Raw genomic sequence first — 19,961 nt, 5'->3', positions numbered from 1 at the left:
CAGGATATATTATTCTTGGCTGGCAATTTTTTTCTTTCAAGGTTTTCTATATGTCATCCCATTGCCTTCTTGCCTGCATGGTTTCCGCTGAATAATCCGAACTTAGTCTTATTGTTTCTCCTCTGTATGTGACTTTTTGTTTTTCTCGAGCTGCACTCAGGATTCTTTGTCTTCAGTTTTAGCCAGTGTGATTATGATATGCCTTGGTGATTTTCTTTTGTGTTCTATCCTATATGGGGTTCGTTGAGTTTCTTGGATGGCCAGCTTTTCAACTTTCATGATATTAGGGAAATTTTCTATCAGCAATTCTTCAATGATCCTGTGTTTTCTCCCCCTGTTCTGGAACTCCAATCACTCGAAGATTTTTGCTTTTGATTGTATCCCACATAATTCTCAGGGTTTCTTCGTTTTTCTTTGTTCTTTTTTCTGATTTTTCCACAGAGTTGTATCCAAGTGTTTGTCTTCAATTTCACTGATCCTACCTTCCATCGTTTCAAACCTTGCTCCTCAGCCCTTCTATGACACCGTCCATTTCTGAAATCTTGTTGTTTATCTTTTGGATTTCTAATTATTGTTTTTGTATGATTTCTAGTTGTGAATTTACTTTAGCATTTTGTTCCTGTATTATTTTCCTGAATTCTTCCATTTTTTGTCTGTATTTTCCATGAATTTGTCTATTTCTTCCTCATTTTTGTCTGTTTTTTGCTTCAGCTCTTGGATAATTCTGAATATTAGACATTTGAATTCCCTATCAGCTAGATTTAGTGCCTTTTCTTCTACTGGAAGGTCATCAGGTGTTTTATTTTGGATGCCTACTGGAACCATCCAGTCCTGTTTTTGTAAATGTTTTGATATTGTCTGATGTCTTTGGGGCATTCAGTGGTTATTTTTCTCGTTTATTGATTGTAGATTTGTTTGCTTCATCCTGCTTTTTTGTTTTATTTGGTTATGTCTAAGCAGGTGGACTGTGCATTCTTTGTTGTTTGCTTGTCTGTGGGCATGATACTTTTCACCTCTTTCTCCAACGGGCAGAGTCAGTCGTTCAGGTATGGTACCGCAGGGCAGGTCTGAAGGGGAGTTGCTGGGATAGGTTTTTTGTGGCATGTACCAGGGCTGACAGTGCGGACTGGGAATCTGCGCAGGGCAGGTTCCAGTAGGCCGTGCCTGTGCTGCTTTGGAGTGTGATGTTCAGCACATGGTGCAGGTAGGCAGGAAGGAAGGGGTAGATTGTGATGTGTAGAGCTAAGAAGGGTATGGGAAAGATGAGAGAGAGGAGAAAGGAACAGGAGCCAAAAACATACACACAAACAAAAAGAGTGTTAAGCGAGCTTGCTATTGGAGTGGAGAGATGAGAGACTGAGAAATGGGGAAAAACAAAATGAAAAGAAAAGAAAAAGGGGAAAAGAAAAAAATGAATTAATCAAGAAACTGGAAATGAAGGAAGACAGAAAGACAATAAGAGAGAGAAGATAACTAAACAAAGTAATGAAAAAAACCAAAACAAACAAAAAAAAACAAAAAGAAAAAAAAAACAAGAACAAAGAAACGCCCCCAGGGATGACCCTGTGAATCTGCACAGAGTAAAGGACTAGCTTCCAAGCTGTGCAGTACTGCCTGGGTAGAAGGGGCTCCCAAGGCGATAAAAGAAAAAGAAAACAAACAAAAACCAAAAAAACCCCAGGGGTCCCACCAGCATGGCAGCTAGGGCTGGAAAGCAGTTTCACAGTTGAGTGGTGTTTCGTAGCCTTTCAGGAAGAAGCAAAGATGGCACACGGAGCCAGGTATTTGAGAGAAAGGAGGGGGAGGTGGTGAGAGGTAAGGAAGAAATCTAAAGAAGCAGAAAAAAGCAACACCAGCAGTCAACAAATGGCACTCAGGGAGCTGGCCAGTGTGGGTGGGTGGAATCCAAGTGTCACTGGGGGGAAGCTTGTGCTTCCCAGCCCGTAGACTGTGACTGCAGGAAGCAGAGGAGGCTAAGTGGGGGTGAAGAAGGGTAGGGGTTGGGAAAGCCTATATTGTGGGTTACCGGTTGTTCTGTCTCCCACTGGAAGCTCCGTGAACCTGTTTTCTCATACCCCCTGTTCACTGATCTCCGATAGGAGTCCAAGATGGTGGATCCGTGCCGCAGTAGCTGATAGAGGACCTCTGCATGTATCTCTCCTTGCGCTCTGTTTTTGGTCAGTTTCTTATTCCATTTGGTGCTTAGCTGAGTTCTTTATCTCTTCATTTGATGCTTAGGGTTTCGGGATTGACCTGTGACTCTTTTTGACTTAGTTTTTCTGATATTTGCTGCGAAGGGACGATGTGGTGCTTCTGACTATAGCATCATGTTGCCTGGAAGTCCAAGATGCAGAGCTTTTGAATTTATTCTAGTTAGAGTTTTTTGAACTCCTTGGATGTGTAGATTGTTGTTTTTAATCAAAATTACAATATTTTTACAATAATATTTATGCCATTTCTCTCTCTCTCTCGCTTTTTCTCCTTCTGGGACTCTCATTCATATGTTGATATACTTTGTGTTTCCTCACATGTCTCTCAGGACCTGTTCATTTTTTTCGTTCTTTATTTTTTCTGCTCCTCATTGTAGATAATCTCAATTGATCTTTATTTAAGTTTGGTGTTTATTTTTTCTGTCTGCTCAAATCTTCTGTTGCACCTCTTTAGTGAAGTTTTCCTTTCACCTTTCATACTTTTCAACTCCAGATTTTCTATTTTATTGTTTTTATAATTTCTATCTCTTTAACAATATTCTCTATTTGTTGTGACCTTGTTCTCATACTTTCCTTTATTTTTTTAAACATGACTTTCTTTAGTTCTTTTAACATATTTATAATATGTGATTTAATATTTGTGAGTAGTAAGTCCACTGTCTGGACTTCCTCAATGACAGTTTTTATTTATTGCTTTTTTCCCTGTGTATCAACCAGAGTTTCTTACTTCTTTGCATGTCTCATGATTTTTGTTGAAAATTGATCCTTCTAAAATACTATAATGTTCCATCTCTGGAAATCAGATTTCCTAGTTTTGCTCCATAGTTTGTTGCTGTTTTATTGTTATTGTTGTTTGATGTTTAGTGACTTCTATGAATTAATTCTGAAAAGTTTGTATTCTTTGCTATGTGCATCCACTGAAGTCTCTGCTCAATTAGCTGAATAGTCAACTGAGGATTGGATGGAGATTTCCTGGAATGCCTTGAACCAATATTTCTTCCAGCCTTTGCCAAGGGGCAGGAAAGTCTTTCCTAGGCATATGCATAGCTCTACACATGCATGTGATCCTTTAGATTCACAGAAACTTATTGGAGCTTCTCAAAGCTCCTTATGGATTTGTAGTTTCCCCCTTTTCCTTTAAATTTTTTTGTTTGTACCAGCTGTTATTATTACCTCAGTCAACTGTGATGGTAAAAAAAAAAAAAATACTGCTTGTTATTTTATATAAATACCTGAGAGGAAAGGCTGATACCACTGGCACAGTGCTGTGCTAAGCCAAATAAAGACAAGCCCTGTGATTAGAGTTTCCAAGGAACTTCCAAAAAGGTCAAATTCTGAAAATTCTCTGGGTATGAAACTTTTGGAGAGCTTCAAACCTGTTTTGCCCCCTCCAGTGGCTACTAGGCTTCTGGTTTGTAGGCATCCTAATTGTGAGGCTATTGGAATTTAAGACTGATGTGGAAATGGGCAAAGTAGGATGGGAATAGGGCAAGTTAAAACACCACAAAGTTTCCTGTTCATACCAAGGTTAGCTGGTTTCTTGAATAAATGCTCATTGGATTGGTGTAATCAATTGGTTAATTTACAGAACTCTAAAAATTTAGATTTTGACAATTTTTGCCAGAGTTCAGAGTCCCTGGGTGGTTCACATTGTTAACATGTTCAACTGCTAACCAAAATGTTGGAGATTTGAGATCACCTAGAGGTACATTTAAAGTTTTTTGTTCAGCTTTTTGTTTGCCCCAACTTTTGTCACTACCTCAGACAGCTGTGATGGTAAAAGATTACTGCTTGTTGTTTTATATAAATGCCCCAGAGGAAAGGTTGATCCCATTGGAGGAATTCTTTAAAGTGTTAAAAATCAAAGATGCCACTTTAAGGACTAAGGTAAGCCTGATCCAAGCCATGGTGTTTTCAATGAAATCATATGCATGCAAAAGCTGGACAATGAATAAGGAAGACTGAAGAAGAATTAATGCCTTTGAATTATGGTGTTGGTGAAAAATACTGACTATACCATGGACTGCCAAAAGAACTAATAAATCTGTCTTGGAAGAAGCACAGCCAGAATGCTCCTTAGAAGTGAAGATGATGAGACTTCATCTCACATAATTTGGACGTGTTATCAAGAAGGACCAGCCCCTGGAGAAGAACATCATGCTTGGTAAAGTAGAGGGTCAGCAAAAAAGAGGCAGGCCTTCAATAAGATGGACACAGTGGCTACAACAATGGGCTTAAACATCATGAGGATAGCACAGGACTAGGCAGTATTTCATTCTGTTGTACATAGGGTAACTAAGAGTCAGGAACAACTCGAAAGACACCTAATAACAACAACGACAGAGGTACCTTGGAAGAAAGGCCTAATGATCTACTTCTGAAAATCAGCCATTGAAAACCCTATGGAGTACAGTTCTACTCCGACACACAAGGGGTCGCCGTGAGTAGGAATCAACTTAACAACTGTATTTTGCCAGGGTTCTCTTTGTTTTTGTGACAGAGTGTATTTTTGAGCATCTTTACTTCACCGTCCTGGAAATGACTTTCTCCAATTGCTTTTCAGGTCTTTTTTAATCTGTAGATTTCTCCCTGCATTTTTGCTTACAATTTATTTGTTTAATAAACTGGGTTGTTTGTCCTATGGAGTATACTATCATCTTTATTTTTCTGATGTCATCACCATGTTCCGAACATGTTCCTTTATCCTCTTCATTTCCTATAAACTAGTATTTGGATCTAGAGGTTTGATAAGATTCCATTTGTTTGTTTTGTAGCAAGAATTCTTCATAGGTTCTGTAGTGTTCTTCCATCAGGAGACATATAATGTCTTAGTTATCTTTCTTTTTGAAATGTTACTAGCGATTGATGTTCAGTGTCTAGAGCTATTAATTCATTACGGAGTTGGAAAACATAATATTCTAATTGAGAGTTAACATCCTACTGCCCATGAGCCAAATCTAGCTCATCATCTGTTTCTGACAGTCCAGGAACTAAGAATAGTCTTTAAATTGTTTCATGGTTGAAGAAAATAAAAAGAATGATATTTCATAACATTTGACAATCATATGAAATTCATATGTCAATGTCCACAAATAAAGTTTTATTGGAAAACAGTTATGCTAACTTTGTTTATGTATTGTCTGCAGATGCTTTTGTGGTATAATGATAGAGTTGAGTAGTTTCAACAAAGTCCATATGGCACAAAAACCCTAAAATATTTATTAGCTAGTCCATTACAGAAAGTTTTCCAACCTCTGTTCTGATTGGATCATTTCTTATTTATTACTATGAATACTTTCATAGATATTTCCCCTTATCTACTCTTTGGTTACCTAGTGCTTCTTTTTATATACTAAAGGCAAGATAAGTGCTTGATTCTTTTCCTTTATTTACCAGTTTTAAAAAGAACGGGTTGGCTCTCTAGAAAGAGGATGAACTTATGATTCAGGGAAACCTGGGACTCTAAGCAAGCTTATTTCTTTTCTAAACCTCACTGTAAAATGGAGAAAATACATACCTCATAAGATTCTTATGAGGAAGGATTCTGGGAAGATGGCGGTGTGAACAGATCATTCACCCTTCTCCACCAATACAAGAAGAAACAAAACAGGAAAACGGTACTTGACTTTGAGAAGGTCTGAAGTGGGGAGCAGAGGACAGCAGCAAGGAACCGCAGATGGGCAAGAGTCAAGGAGTTTCCTCTTCCACAGTCCTTGCCCCTCCCCCTAGTCATGTGGTGCAAAGGCTGCTGTGAACTGGGGAAGTAGCCCCAGTGAAAGAGCCTGCTTCCTTAGACACCACACCCCCTGCCTGTGCAAAAAGACATGACCCCAAGCTTCTGCTTTAAAATCAACAAGGCAGACCTCCCTGGGGCCAATTCTGAGTGTACCAGCCCCTCCCCCACCCAGTAACTGTCAGTTGCCAGACTGCTGTGAATTGCTACAGAAGTCTCCCTGCAGAGGAGTCTGCTCACACAGCCAGTGCTCTCCCTGTCTGCACACAGTAGACGCCCCGAAGCTCAGGCCTCCAAAATCAACAAGACATATCTCCTTGGGGGTCAGTTTGAGTCTATCTCTCCTCCTTTCTGTTTGGTGCTGAGAATTGCTAACTGAGGCTACTGAGCTAAGAAGTGGATGCCTTGACTGGCGGCATCTCTCATAACCAACATACTACAGCTGTGTTGAGCATGCCAGCCTCTCCTCCACCAGGTAACTGTCAGCTGCTAGGCTGATACAAATTGCTACAGAAGACGCCCTGCAGTGGAGCTAGGAGATGGGTCCCTTAAATGAAACCTGATGCATCAACCAACACAGGGACACTAGGGCTCTGAAAGCAATAAGATAGCTCTCTTGGAGGTTGGTCTGGGGAGTGCCAGTGCCTACTCTTCTTGATACAGAAGAAAGTCTGCCTGTACTTTCCCTGAATGGCAGCTCAGATATAAGCAACCACCACAGAGCAGGGAAGGAAGCCTCAGGCAAAACCTGAGGGTAACACCCACCCCCACAGAAACTCATTGGGTGTGGGCTTTCTGACTGAAAATGTGATTGCGGAAACAGCAGGGGCGGGAGTAATGATGAGAGAGAGGAAAAACAGAGGACTGCACCCTCTGGTGGACGGATTGATTAATGCATGACATATCTACTGAGTGTGGCCTCTGGTGGACAGATTGATCACTTTGTGTTCTCTGGTGTGTTTGAGAGACACTGAAAGTCAAAAACAAATATCTGAAGCCTTCAAATCCCAATTAAAGGTGAGAGGGAGATGGAGAGATATATCAGAGAGAAAGATGAAGTGGTAAATAAGGTCCGAAGGCTCAGCCCACCTAAGAGTTTCTTGCAGAAAGTAGCAAACAAAAATAACAAACACTGGGGAGAGCTGAGAAAGTTAACCCCCTCAAAAATTCCAATGTCTCAACAAAAAAATCATAAGACAAGCAAAGATAAGATAAATGATGACCCATCAAAATGAACAAGATGAAGGAAGTGAAATTGCATCTATGGAAACCCAAATATTGAACAAAATGAAAGAATGTAATTAACAATGTTAATGATAATCAAAGAACTAAGGGAAAACATAGACAAAGAGTTAAAAGAAATAAGGAAAACAATGCATAAACAGAACAGGGATTTAAAAAAAGATAGACTCTCTAAAAAGGATGAATTTCTTTTTCTGCTTTAAAATCAACAAGGCATGATGCCTTGTTTTTTCACTAATGGTATGGATGCTGAATCATTGTTAGTAGCTTTTTATTATTTAAAAAAATAGGGTGCCAATTGCAAGCAGGCCATATCGGTCCCATGTCTCATGAAGTACATCACAAAAGTGGCGCATAGCAGTCCCATGGCCCAGGAAATGTATAAAAGATGTCATCAGGGAGGATAGCACTTTATAAAAGATGTCATCAGAGAGGTGAGCACTATATAAAAGACAACATCAAGGAGGCAAGTACTTTACAAAAGATGTCATCAGGGAGGTAATTAATGCAAACCAGCCATATTGGTCCCATGTTTCATGAAGCACATCACATACATGGTACATATAAGTCCCATGGCTCAGGAAGTGCATTACAAACTGTTTTCTCTCCCAAAATAACTAAAATAACTCATTTACTTGAATATTTCAGAGTGCCAGTAACTGTACCTTCCCAGTAACACAAACGAAATAGTAAGCATACTTGCAAGCCTTATCTCGCTTGTACAGAAACCAAAAAACACAAAAGTTTCATACAATCACTTCTCCAAGAAGCATCTTCTCATAAGAATGGCTCTCAAATCTGATGCAGACCAACTTCCTTGTTTTTAAGGAAGTTACACTAGTATCTGTCACTACACCAGAATGTACTAAAGTGGCTCAAATGTCTGCTAATAAGGCTTCAGGGGCAGAAAATGTAACATGGGCATATATGTCCCAGAGCCCATGAAAGAGTTAAGAGAAATAAGGAAAACAGTGCATGAACAAAGTGGGGATTTAAAAGAAGAGATAGACCCTCCAAAAAGGATCCAAACAGAAATATAGCAACTAAAAGAGACAATAAGTAAAAAGAGAAACACGATGAATGGATTTAACAACAGATTTGATCAGGCAAATGAAAAACTCAGTGAATTAGAAGATAACATAGACAAAATTACAGAGAATGAAGAGCATCAAGAATGGAGGCTCAAGACTACTGAGAACAGTTCAGTGGAAGTAAGGGACAGCATCAAGAGAACTAATACACCTGCCCCTCACTTATTGGTTATCTTGTTATATGACATTTGGCATTTATGACAATAGTAAAAAATCTATTATCCCACTAGTTTGCACATTAATATCCTACACCTGGCAGTAATGCCAAAGTGTGAGGTGAGAATAATGCTGGCTATGATGGTTAAGGTTGTGTAAACTTGGCTGGGTCATGATTCTCAGTGGTTTGGCATTTACTTAATGATGTAATTTGGCAAATATGTAATGATGTAGACATCCTCCAATTTTGCATAATGCCAATTTTCACATAATGACCTGGCCTTTGGAAACTACTTATGTTGGTAAATGGAGAGTGGGTGTGTATGCATCCTGCAAATTCTAGAAGGAGATGAGAGAGAGAAAGGAACAAAGAATATTTGAAGAAATAATGATGGAAAATTTCCAGAATTTGATGAAGGACAAGAATCTACAAACCCAAGAAGCTCAAATAATCCCAAAAAGGATGAACCCAAAGAGTTCTACACTGAGACACATCCTGAAAACAGTGAGAGAGAAGAAAACTGTTACATACATCAAAACATCCCCAATAAGATTAAACACTGATTTCTCTTCAGAAACATTGGAGGCCAGAAGGGAATGGAATGATACATTTAAAGTGCTGAAAGAAAAAAAAAAAGAACTATCAACCAAGAATGCTACACTCAGCAAAACTGTTCTTCAAGAATGAGGGTGAAATTAAAACTTCCCCAGACAAACAGAAACTGAGAGAATTCATATCCACCAGACTAGCACTACAAAAATTACTAATGGGAGTCCTGCAGATGGAAGGGAAAAGACACTAGAAAGTAATTCAAAGTCACACTTAAAAAGAAAGATCTCCAGTAAAGGTAATTACGGTAATTGCACGGGCAGTTAAAGACTAGTAATAAGGTATTCATGCTTGGTAATTCTAATTATTTTGTCCTTCATGCTTTTTAACAACACATGTATAAAAAGCACGTGAAATATAAAGACATAATTGGAGATAATAACAACAAAACGGGGAGGGAATCATGTAGGTATGGAATTTTTCGTATGTTTCTAAAGTTAAGATGGTATACACTTACCTTAGGATGTTATGACTCACTTGTCAGTTTGTTGTACTGTTGTGGATTACGTGTTGCTGTGAGGCTGGAAGTTAGGCCACCAGTATTTCAAATACAAGCAGGGTCACCCATGGCAGACAGGTTTCAGCAGAGCTTCCAGACTAAGACAGACTAGGAAGAAGGAACTGGAGTTCTACTTCTGAAAAAGTTGGCCAGTAAAAACCTTAGGAATAACACAGAACATCATCTGATATAGAGCCAGAAGATGAGTTCCTCAGCAATGAAAGCCCTCAAAACATGACTGGGGAAGAGCTGCCTCCTCAAAGTAGAGTCGACCTTAATGACATGGATGGAGTAAAGCTTTTGGAACCTTCATTTGCTGATGTGGCACTACTCAAGATGAGAATAAACAGCTGCAAACATCCATTAATAATTGGAATGTGAAATCTACAATGTATGAATCTAGGAAAAAAATGAAATAGAATGGGTAAAGATCAGTACCCTAGACATTAGTGAGCTGAAATGGACTGGCATTGGCCATATTGAATCAGGCAATCATTTGGTCATATGCTAGGAATGACAAAATGAAGAGGAATGGTGTCACTTTCATCATCAAAAAGACCCTTTCAAGATCTATCCTGAAGTACAACACTGTCAGCGATAAGAATATCCATACGCGTACAAGGAAAACCTGTTAAAATGACTATTTTTCAAATTTACACACCAACCACTAATGCTAAAGATGAAGCAATCAAAGATTTTTACCAATTTCTGTAGTCAGAAAATGATCAAACATGCAATCAAGATGCATTGATAATTACTGGGGATTGGAATGCAAAGTTGGAAACAAAGAAGAAGGATCAGTAGTTGTAAAATATGGCCTTGATGACAGAAATGACACCGGAAATCATATGATAGAATTTTACAAGACAAACATCTAATTCATTGCAAATTTCTTTTTTCAACAACATACACAGTGGGCATACACATGGACCTAGCTGGATGGAATACACGGGAATAAAATCAACTACATCTGTGAAAAGAGACAATGGAGAAGCTCAATATCATCAGTCAGACCAAGATCAGGGGCTGACGATGGAATAGACCATCAATTGCTCTTATGCAAGTTCAAGCTGAAGCTGAAGAAAATTATAACAAGTCCACAAGACCCAAAATATGACCTTGAATATATCCCACATGAATTTAGAGACTATCTCAAGAATATATTTGACACTTTGAATATTACTGACCAAAGACCAGACGAGTTGTGGGATGACATCAAGGACACCATACATGAAGAAAATAAAAGGTCACCAAAAAGACAAGAAAGAAAGAAAATATCAAAATGGATGTCAGAAGAGACTCTGAAACTTGCTCTTAGAAGTAGAGCAGCTAAAGCGAACGGAAGAAATGATGAAGTAAAAGAGCTGAACAGAAGATTTCAAAGGGCAGCTTGAGAAGACAAAGTAAAGAGTTGTAATGAAATCTGCAAAGATCTGGAGTTAGAAAGCCAAAAGGGAAGAACACACTCGGCATTTCTCAAGCTGAAAGAAGTGAAGAAAAAATTCAAACCTTGAATTGCAATATTGAAGGATTCTATGGGCAAAATATTGAATGACACAGGAAGCATCAACAAAAGGTGGAAGGAATACACAGAGTCACTGTTGACATTCAACCATTTCAAGAGGTAACATATGATCAAGAACCAATGATATTGAAGGAAGAATTCCAAGCTGCACTGAAATGATTGGTGAAAAACAAGGTTCCAGGAATTGACAGATTACCAACTGAGATGTTTCAACAAATGCATGCAGTGCTGGAGCTGCTCACTTGTCAACACCTCAACATAAAGAAAACAAAAATCCTCACAACTGGACCAAATAAGCAACATAGTGATAGAGAAAAGATTGAAGTTGTCAAGGATTTCATTTTTCCTGGGTCCACAATCAAGGTCTATGGAAGCAGCAGTCAAGAAATCAAATGATGCATTGCATTGGGCAAATCTGCTGCAAAAGACCTCTTTAGACTGTTAAAAAGCAAAGATGACAATTTGAGGACTAAGGTATGCCTAACCCAAGACACGACATTTTCAATCACCTCATGTGCATGCCAAAGCTGGACAATGAAGAAGATAGACTGAAAAAGAATTGATGCCTTTGAATTATGCTGTTGGCAAAGAAAGTTGAATATACCATGGACTGCCAGAAAAATTAACAAATCGATCTTGGAAGAAGTACAGCCAGAATGCTCTTTAGAAGTGAGGATGGCAACACTTCATCTCTCATACTTTGGACATGTTATCAGAAGGGACTAGTCCCTGGAAAAGAACATTATGCTTGGCAAAATAAAGGGTGAGTGAAAAAGTGGATGACCCTCAATGAGACTGATTGACACAATGGCCTCATCAATGGGCTCAAACATAGCAATGATTGTGACGATGGCGTGGGACCGGCACTGTTTCTGGTGTACTATGAGTTAGAACTGACTTGACGGCACCTAACAACATTACAGCTCAATTACAGTGAATGCAAATGGAGTAAATGCTCCAATAAAAAGGCAGATAGATGCAGAATGGATTAAAAAAAAAATCCAACTGTATTTTGTTTACAAGAGACAAACCTGAAACCCAAGGACTCAAATAGGTTTTAAGTGAAAGAACAGAAAAAAAAAATTCCATGTGTTGTGGAGCCCTTAAATTATAAGACACTTGGCCAAAGTAAAATGCCTGATCCAGGGTTCAGTCTCATACCTTATTTTAACTTCCGCTTCTTGGTGACAGGTGGTTAATCTTTTACAAATATCCAACTCTTTCGCTAAGGAAATGTTTCCTTTGTAACCAAGAGATGAAAGCCATGCCCGAGAATCTACATTATACAAGAAAGCTATGCTCCCAGAAAGGAATGTCTTGCAGTTACCTTGAGACTGCCCTGTGAATCTGTTGCAGTCACCAAGCAGTAACTAGTCAACAAAACACATGTCCCCAAACAGTAATCAACAAACCACACATATCAGTAAGTAGTAAATAGTCAACACAGACTCTTTAAAGAAATCATGTAAAGCCATATATGCTGTGTTCACCAATGATGGTAAAGATCCTCCCTTTGACAACGATGTATCAATAAATAACCAATCAGAATTTTTGTTAAGTTTACTTCCTTCTGTAATAGTATATTAGAGATTCCATGACTGTGATGCAGTGGATTCTGCTAGTTTCTTTTGCCCAGTGCATGCTGACAGATCCCTCATTCAAATGATTATCTTTGTCTTGGTTTAATAAAAAATCTCTTTTAATTAAATTTGAGGCTGGGATCTTTTCCCAGTATCACACATGCAAATGATAACCAAAAGAGAGCTAGGGTTGCAATATTAATATCAGATAAAATATACTTTAAGACAAAGTCTGTTAGAAGAGATGAAAATGGATGTTTGTGATGGTGAACGTTATGTATCAGCTTGGATGGGCCATGATTCTCAGTGGTTTGGCAGTTATGCAATGAAGTAGTAATCCTCCATGAAGTGATCTGACGTGATCAGCCAATCAGTTGTAAGAGGAGTTTACTTAGGGGTGTGGCCTGCATCCAATATATATATATGGACATTTTGGCAGAGCTCATTTGCTTGCTCTGGATGCTTCATCTGGATCATCATCATCTGACCTCCAGTTCTTGGGACTTGAGCTAGCGGCCTGCTGTATTGTCTGTTGATCCTTCATCAGCGTCTGCAGCCTGTGTGCCAGCAACCTGCTGTCTTACCTACCAATCTTGGATTCATCAGCCTCCACAGCTCATGAGCCAGCGGCCTGCCGTCTGACGTGCTGATCTCGGGTTTGTCAGCCCTTGCAGCTATGTGAGTCAGAAGAAGCCTCCAGTCTGATGCCTGACTTACAGTTTTGGGACTTGCCAACCTCCACAGCTGCATGATTTCCTTGAGCTAAATCTCTATATATACATATACATAAGTGCATACGTATATATATAAAACATATATATATATATATATATATGCTTCACTGGTTTTGCTTCTATAGAGAACCCAGCCTAAGACAACATTATTTAGTGACAAAAGGGTAAATTCATCAAGAAGATTTAATAATTATAAATATATATGTACTCAACATCAGAGCACCTAAATATATAAAGCAAGCACTAATAGAATTGGAGAGAGAAATAGATAGCACTATAATAATAGTTGGAGACTTCAATACACCACTTTCAATATTAAAAAGAACATTTAGAAAGGAGATCAGCAAGGAACACAGAATCTGAATGACACTGTAAACCTTCTAGACATAAGAGACATATATAGACCACTTCACTGAACAACAGCACAATATACATCTTACTCCGGTGCACAAGGATCACTCTCCAAGATAGACCACGTGTTAGGTTATAAAGGAAATCTTGATAAATCTGAAAATTTTGAAATCATACGAAGTATTTTGTCTGACCACAGTGGAGTGAAACTAAAATCCAATTACAGAAGAGAAAAAAAAAAACGTGGAAAATAGACAAACATATGGAAATTAAATAGCACACTATTAAACTACCTGTAGATCAAGGATGAAATAAAAAATGAAATCAGAAAATACTTAGAGTCAAACTAAACTGTAAACGTAACTGTCTTAGTTACCTAGTTCTGCTATAGCAGAAATACCACAAGTGGATAGCTTCAACAAATAGATGTTTATTCTCTCACAGTCTAGGAGCCTAGAAGTCTGAATTCAGGGCACCAGCTCCAGAAGCCTTTCTCTCTGTTGGCTCTAGGGAAAGGTACTTGTCAGCAATCTTCTCTGGTCAAGTAGCTTCTTAGCACAAGGACCCTGAGTCCAAAGGACTTGCTCTTCTCCTGGATCTTGTTTCTTGGTGGTATGAGGTCTCATGTCTCTCTGCTCGCTTCTCTATTTTACATCTGAAAAGAGATTGGCTCAAGACACAACCCAATCTTGTAGATTGAGTCCTGCCTTATTAACATAACTGCTGCTAATCCCATCTCATCAACATCATAGAGATAGAATTTACAACACATAGGAAAATCACATCAGATGACAAAATGGTGTTCAATCACACAATACTGGGAATCATGACCCAGCCAAGTTGACAGATATTTTTTGGGGACATAATTCAATCCATGATGTTAACATATCAAAACTTATGGGATACAGCAAAGACAGTACTCAGAGGGAAATTGAGAGCAATAAAGTCATACATGTAAAAATTAGTTCTCAAATCAACAGCTTAACTCTACAACTAGAAGAACTAGAAAAAGAAGAACAAACTAAGCCTAAACTTACCAGAAGAAAGGAAACAGCAAAGATAAATAAATAAAGTCAAAAACAGAAAAACAATAGAGAGAATCAACAAAACAAGAACTTGGTTCTTTGAAAAGATCAATAAAATTGACAAACCTTTAGCTAGACTGACAAAGAGAAAAGACGCAAATAACTAAAATAAGAAATGAAAGCAGAGACATAACAGATCTGATAGAAATTAAAAGAATTATGACAGAATACTATTTGTGTACACCAACAAATTGGATAACCTAGATGAAAAGGACAAATTCTTAGAAGCACACTACCTACCTAAATTGATTCAAGAGGAAAGAGTGAATCTCAACAGATCCATAACAAGTGAAGAGTTTGAATTAGTAATAAAATACCCCCCCCCCCACAAAAAAGTCCTGGGCAAGACGGATTCACTGGGGAATTCTACCAAACATTTAGAGAAGAATTGACACCAATCATCTTTAAACACTTCCATAATATAGAGAAGGAAGGAGTACTCCTTAAATCATTCTATGAAGCAAACACAACTTTGATACCAAAACAAGACAAAGACACTACAAGAGAAAAAAACTACAGGCAATATCCCTTATGAATATAGATGCAAAAATACTCAATAAAATAGTGAATAGGGCAGAGCCAACATGTCACTATAAGACAGAAGCACCACGCCGTTCCTCCACAGCAAAGACCTGAAAAACTAAATAAAATAGAGACAAATGTCAATCCTGGAACCGTAAGCATCAAATGAAGAGATAAAGAACTCACCCAAGCACCAAATGGAATAAGAAACTGATAGAGAACAGAGGTAGGAAGAGAGATAAGTGTGGAGGTCTCCTATAAGCTAACGCAGTGCAGCTTTGGCAGACAGGGAGTATGGGAAAGCAGCTTCATGGGGCTCCCAGCAGGAGACAGAGCACCTGGTAACCAATGATATACACTTTCTCAACCCTACCATTTTCCCCCCTTCTCTACCTCCGCCACTTCCTAGCTGGATGTGGCAGCTCAGCTGATCAGGAAGTGCAGGGTCCATGCTGCTTGAATTTACCCCACCCACATTGGAGTTTGGTGGGCCGGGAGTACGGGAAACAGCTTCATGGAGCTCCCAGCAGGGAGACAGAGTACCTGGTAACGAGGGATATACGCTTTCCCACCCTCTACCCTTCTTCTCCCCACCCGCTCGGCCTCCTCTGCTTCCTGCTGGCCACAGTCTCTTGGCTGGGAGGCACTGGCTTTGGCCCCATGCCACTTGGATTTGCCCTACCTACACTGGCCGGCTCCCTGAGTGCCATTTGTTTGTTGCTGATGTTGCTTTTTTCTGCTTCTTTTGATTTCTTTCATGCATCTCACCAACTCCCCCTTCTTTCTCTCTAACATTGGGTCCCGTGTGCCATCTTTGCTTCTTCTTGAAAGGTTGTGAAGTGCCACTCGACTGGCGGACTGCTTCCCTGGCCCGTGCCGCCACACTGGTGGGTTCCCGGGGGCTTTTTGTTTTGTTTTGTTTGTTTTCTTTTTCTTTTCTTGGCTTCGGAGCCCCTTCTATCCAGGCTTTACTGTACAGCTTGGGAGCCACTTCCCAAGTCTGTACAGCGGTGCAAGTGGGATCCCTGTGCGTATTTTGATTTGTTCCATTTTTTTCTTCCTTTTTGTCTCTCTTCATGTCTCAGTTTCTTGCCTCTATACTTACCTTCTTTTCCTGTCTCCTGAATACCTGGCACCATGTGATATCTCTGCCACTTCTAGCCAGGCTGTACTTCTCTGCCTGGGAGCCACTTCCCAGGTGTTTGCAGCCACACCAGTAGGATCCTTGGGGTTTTTCCTTTCTTTCTAATTTTTATTTATTTATTTTCCTTTCTTTCCTTTTTGCTTTTCTTTATTTCTCAGCTTCTTATCTCTCCACTCCAATGGCAAGCTCTCCTAGCACTCTTTTGGTTTTTTTTTTTTTTTGGCTTCTATTTCTCTCTCCTTTTTCCCATACCTATCTTAACTCCACACATCACAATCTTCCCATTTTTCCTGCCTACCTGCATGGTGGACTGAACATCACACCACTGAGAAGCATAGGCATGGCCTACCAGAACCTGCCCTGAACTGATTCCTGGCTCACCCTGTTGGACTTAGTACCTGCCAAAAACAACCCATCCCAGCCACTCCTCTTCAGCTGGGCCTGCCCAGTGGCACCATAGCTGAGCCACTGGCCCTGTCCAAGGACAAAGAGGTGAAGAATATAGTGCCCGCAGATGAGCAAACAACAAAGAATGCACAGCCCACCTTCTCAGACATAACCAAATAAAACAAAAAAGCAGGCTGAAACAAACAAATCTACAATCATTAAACCAGAAAAATAACCACTTAATGCCCTGAAGACAGCAGACAATAACAAAACATTTACAAAAACAGGACAAGACAGTTCCAGTAGGCATCCAGAATAAAACACCAGATGACTTTACAGTAGAATAAAAGGCACTGGATCTACCTGATAGGGAATTAAAATATCTAATATTCAGAGCTATCCAAGAGTTGAAGCATAAAACAGACAAAAATGAGGGAAAAAATAGACAAATTCATGGAAAAGCAAAAAAAAAAAAATCATGGAAAATACAGACCAAAAAATGGAAGAATTCAGGAAAATAATACAGGAACAAAATGCCAAAATAAAGTCACAACTAGAAATCATACAAAAACAACAATTAAAAATCCAAAAGATAAATAAGATTTCAGAAATGGACAGGGTCATAGAAGGGCTGAGGAGCAGGTTTGAAACAATGGAAAACAGGATCAGTGAAATTGAAGACAAACACTTGGATATAATTCTGTTTGGGGAAAAATCAGAATAAAGAACAAAGGAAAATGAAACCCTGAGAATTACATGGGATACAATTAAAAGCAAAAATTTTCGAGTGATCAGAGTTCCAGAACAGGGGAAGAAAACAGAAAACACAGAGAGGACCATTGAAGAGTTGCTGACAGAAAACTTCCCCAATATCCTGAAAGACGAAAAGCTGACCATCCAAGAAGCTCAACAAAACCCATATAAGATAGACCCAAAAGAAAATCACCAAGGCATATCATAATTACACTCACTAAAACCAAAGACAAAGAAAGAATCCTGAGACCTGCTCAAGAAAAATGAAAAGTCACATACAGAGGAGAAGTAATAAAACTAAGCTCTAATTATTTGTCATAAACCACGCAGGCAAGAAGGTAATAGGATGACATATATAAAACCTTGAAAGAAAAAAAATTGCCAGCCAAGAATAATATAGCCTACAAAACTCTTCTTCAAATATGATGGTGAAATTAGGTCATTTCCAAGTAAAGAGAAATTAAGGGAATATGTAAAAACCAAATCAAACTTACAAGAATTAATAAAGACAATCCTTTGGTCTGAGAACAAACAACATCAGACCACAGCCTGAATCTAGGATGCAAGATTGTACCAGCCAGATCCCAACCAAGGAAATGAACTCTCGAGGACTATCCAAAACCAAAAGAATTACAGCAGAGAACAAGAGAGATTAATCTGTAAATGACAACAACATCAGAACAATAAAAAATAAATAAAAGTTGTAGGTATAGAACCTTCTAATGAAGAGGAAGGAAAAGGTGATACCAAGTAATAATAGAGTAGTTCAAACCTAGGAAGATAAGGGTAAATTTAAAAGTAACCACAAAGAAAGTTAACAAACCTACTCATCAAGATAAAGAAAAAAAAAAACATAAAGTCTCAGTAAAAACAAAATCTACAAAAATGAAAGAAATGAAAAAAAATCCACAAACAACAGAAATGCAGCACAGGAGAGTAAGAGGAACAAAGAAAATGCCATCACCACAAAAAAAAGCACTAGAAAATGACAGTAATAAACTCGCACTTATCAATAATTACACTGAATGTAAATGGCCTAAATGCACCCATAAAGAAATAGTGACAGAGTAGATTAAAAAACAGGATCAATCAATATTCTGTCTACAAGAGACACACCTTAGAAACAAAGGCATAAATCATTAAAAATCAAAGGATGGAAAAAATATATATAAAGCAAACAGCTACCAAGAAAGAGCAGGAGTGACAATACTAATCTCAGATAAAATAGACTTTCATACAAAATCCACCATAAAAGACAAAGAAGGGCACTATACAATGATTAAAGGGATGATCCATCATGAAGATATAACCATAGTAGTAGAATCCAACAGCATTTGAAGTGTCATACACCATGACCATGTTGGGTTTATCCCAGGAATGCAAAGGTAGTTCAGTCTTAGAAAATCAATGTAATACACTGTATTAATGGAACTAAGGAAAAGAACCACATGATCATCTCTATTGATGCAGAAAAAGCATCTGATAAAACCCAACACCCTTTCTTCATGAAAACTCTCAACAAGATAGGAATAAAGGGAAAGTTCCTTAATATTATTAAGGGAATTTATGAAAAACTAACAGCCAACATTATATTTAATGGAGAAAGATTGACAGCTTTCCCCTTGAAACTGGAAATATACAAGGAAATTCACTCTCTCTCTCTCTCTTATTCAATATTGTATTGGAAGTCCTAGCCAGAGCAATAAGACAAGAAAAAGAAACTTATCCAAATTGGAAAAGAAGTAAAATTATCTCTATTCGCAGGCTACATGATAGGATTTATAGAAAACCCCAAAGAATCCATAAGAAAACTTCTAGATCTACTAGAGGAATTTAGTAAAGTTGTAGAGTAAAAAGTCAACAAACAAAAATCAGTTGGGTTTCTTTACACCAGTAATGGGAAATCTGAAATGGAAAGTAAGAAAAGAATTCCACTTACAATAAAACATCTAAGAGAATAAAATATCTATGAATAAATTGAACCAGAGATGTGAAAGACTTATACAATGAAAATTATAAAACACTGCTGAAAGAGATTAAAAAAAACTAAAAATGCAAAGATGTTCCATGGTCTTGGGTTGGAAGACTTAATATTCTTTAGATGTTGATACAACCCAAGTGATCTATAGATCCAATGCAATCCCGATCAAAATTCCAGTAACTCCGTTACAGAAATTGAAAAATCAATTCTCAATTTTATATGGAATATCAAGAGGCTCTAAATAGCTAAAGCAATTTTTTTAAAAATATTTTATTGTACTTCAGGTGAAGGCTTACAGAACAGATAGTTTCTCATGTAACAGTAACACACATGCTGTTTTATGACATTGGTTAACAGC

The sequence above is a fragment of the Trichechus manatus genome, unplaced genomic scaffold (genome assembly GCF_000243295.1).
Source record: "Trichechus manatus latirostris isolate Lorelei unplaced genomic scaffold, TriManLat1.0 scaffold00086, whole genome shotgun sequence".
Taxonomy (NCBI): Eukaryota; Metazoa; Chordata; class Mammalia; order Sirenia; family Trichechidae; genus Trichechus; species Trichechus manatus.
Note: the sequence above shows the minus strand (reverse complement) of the source record.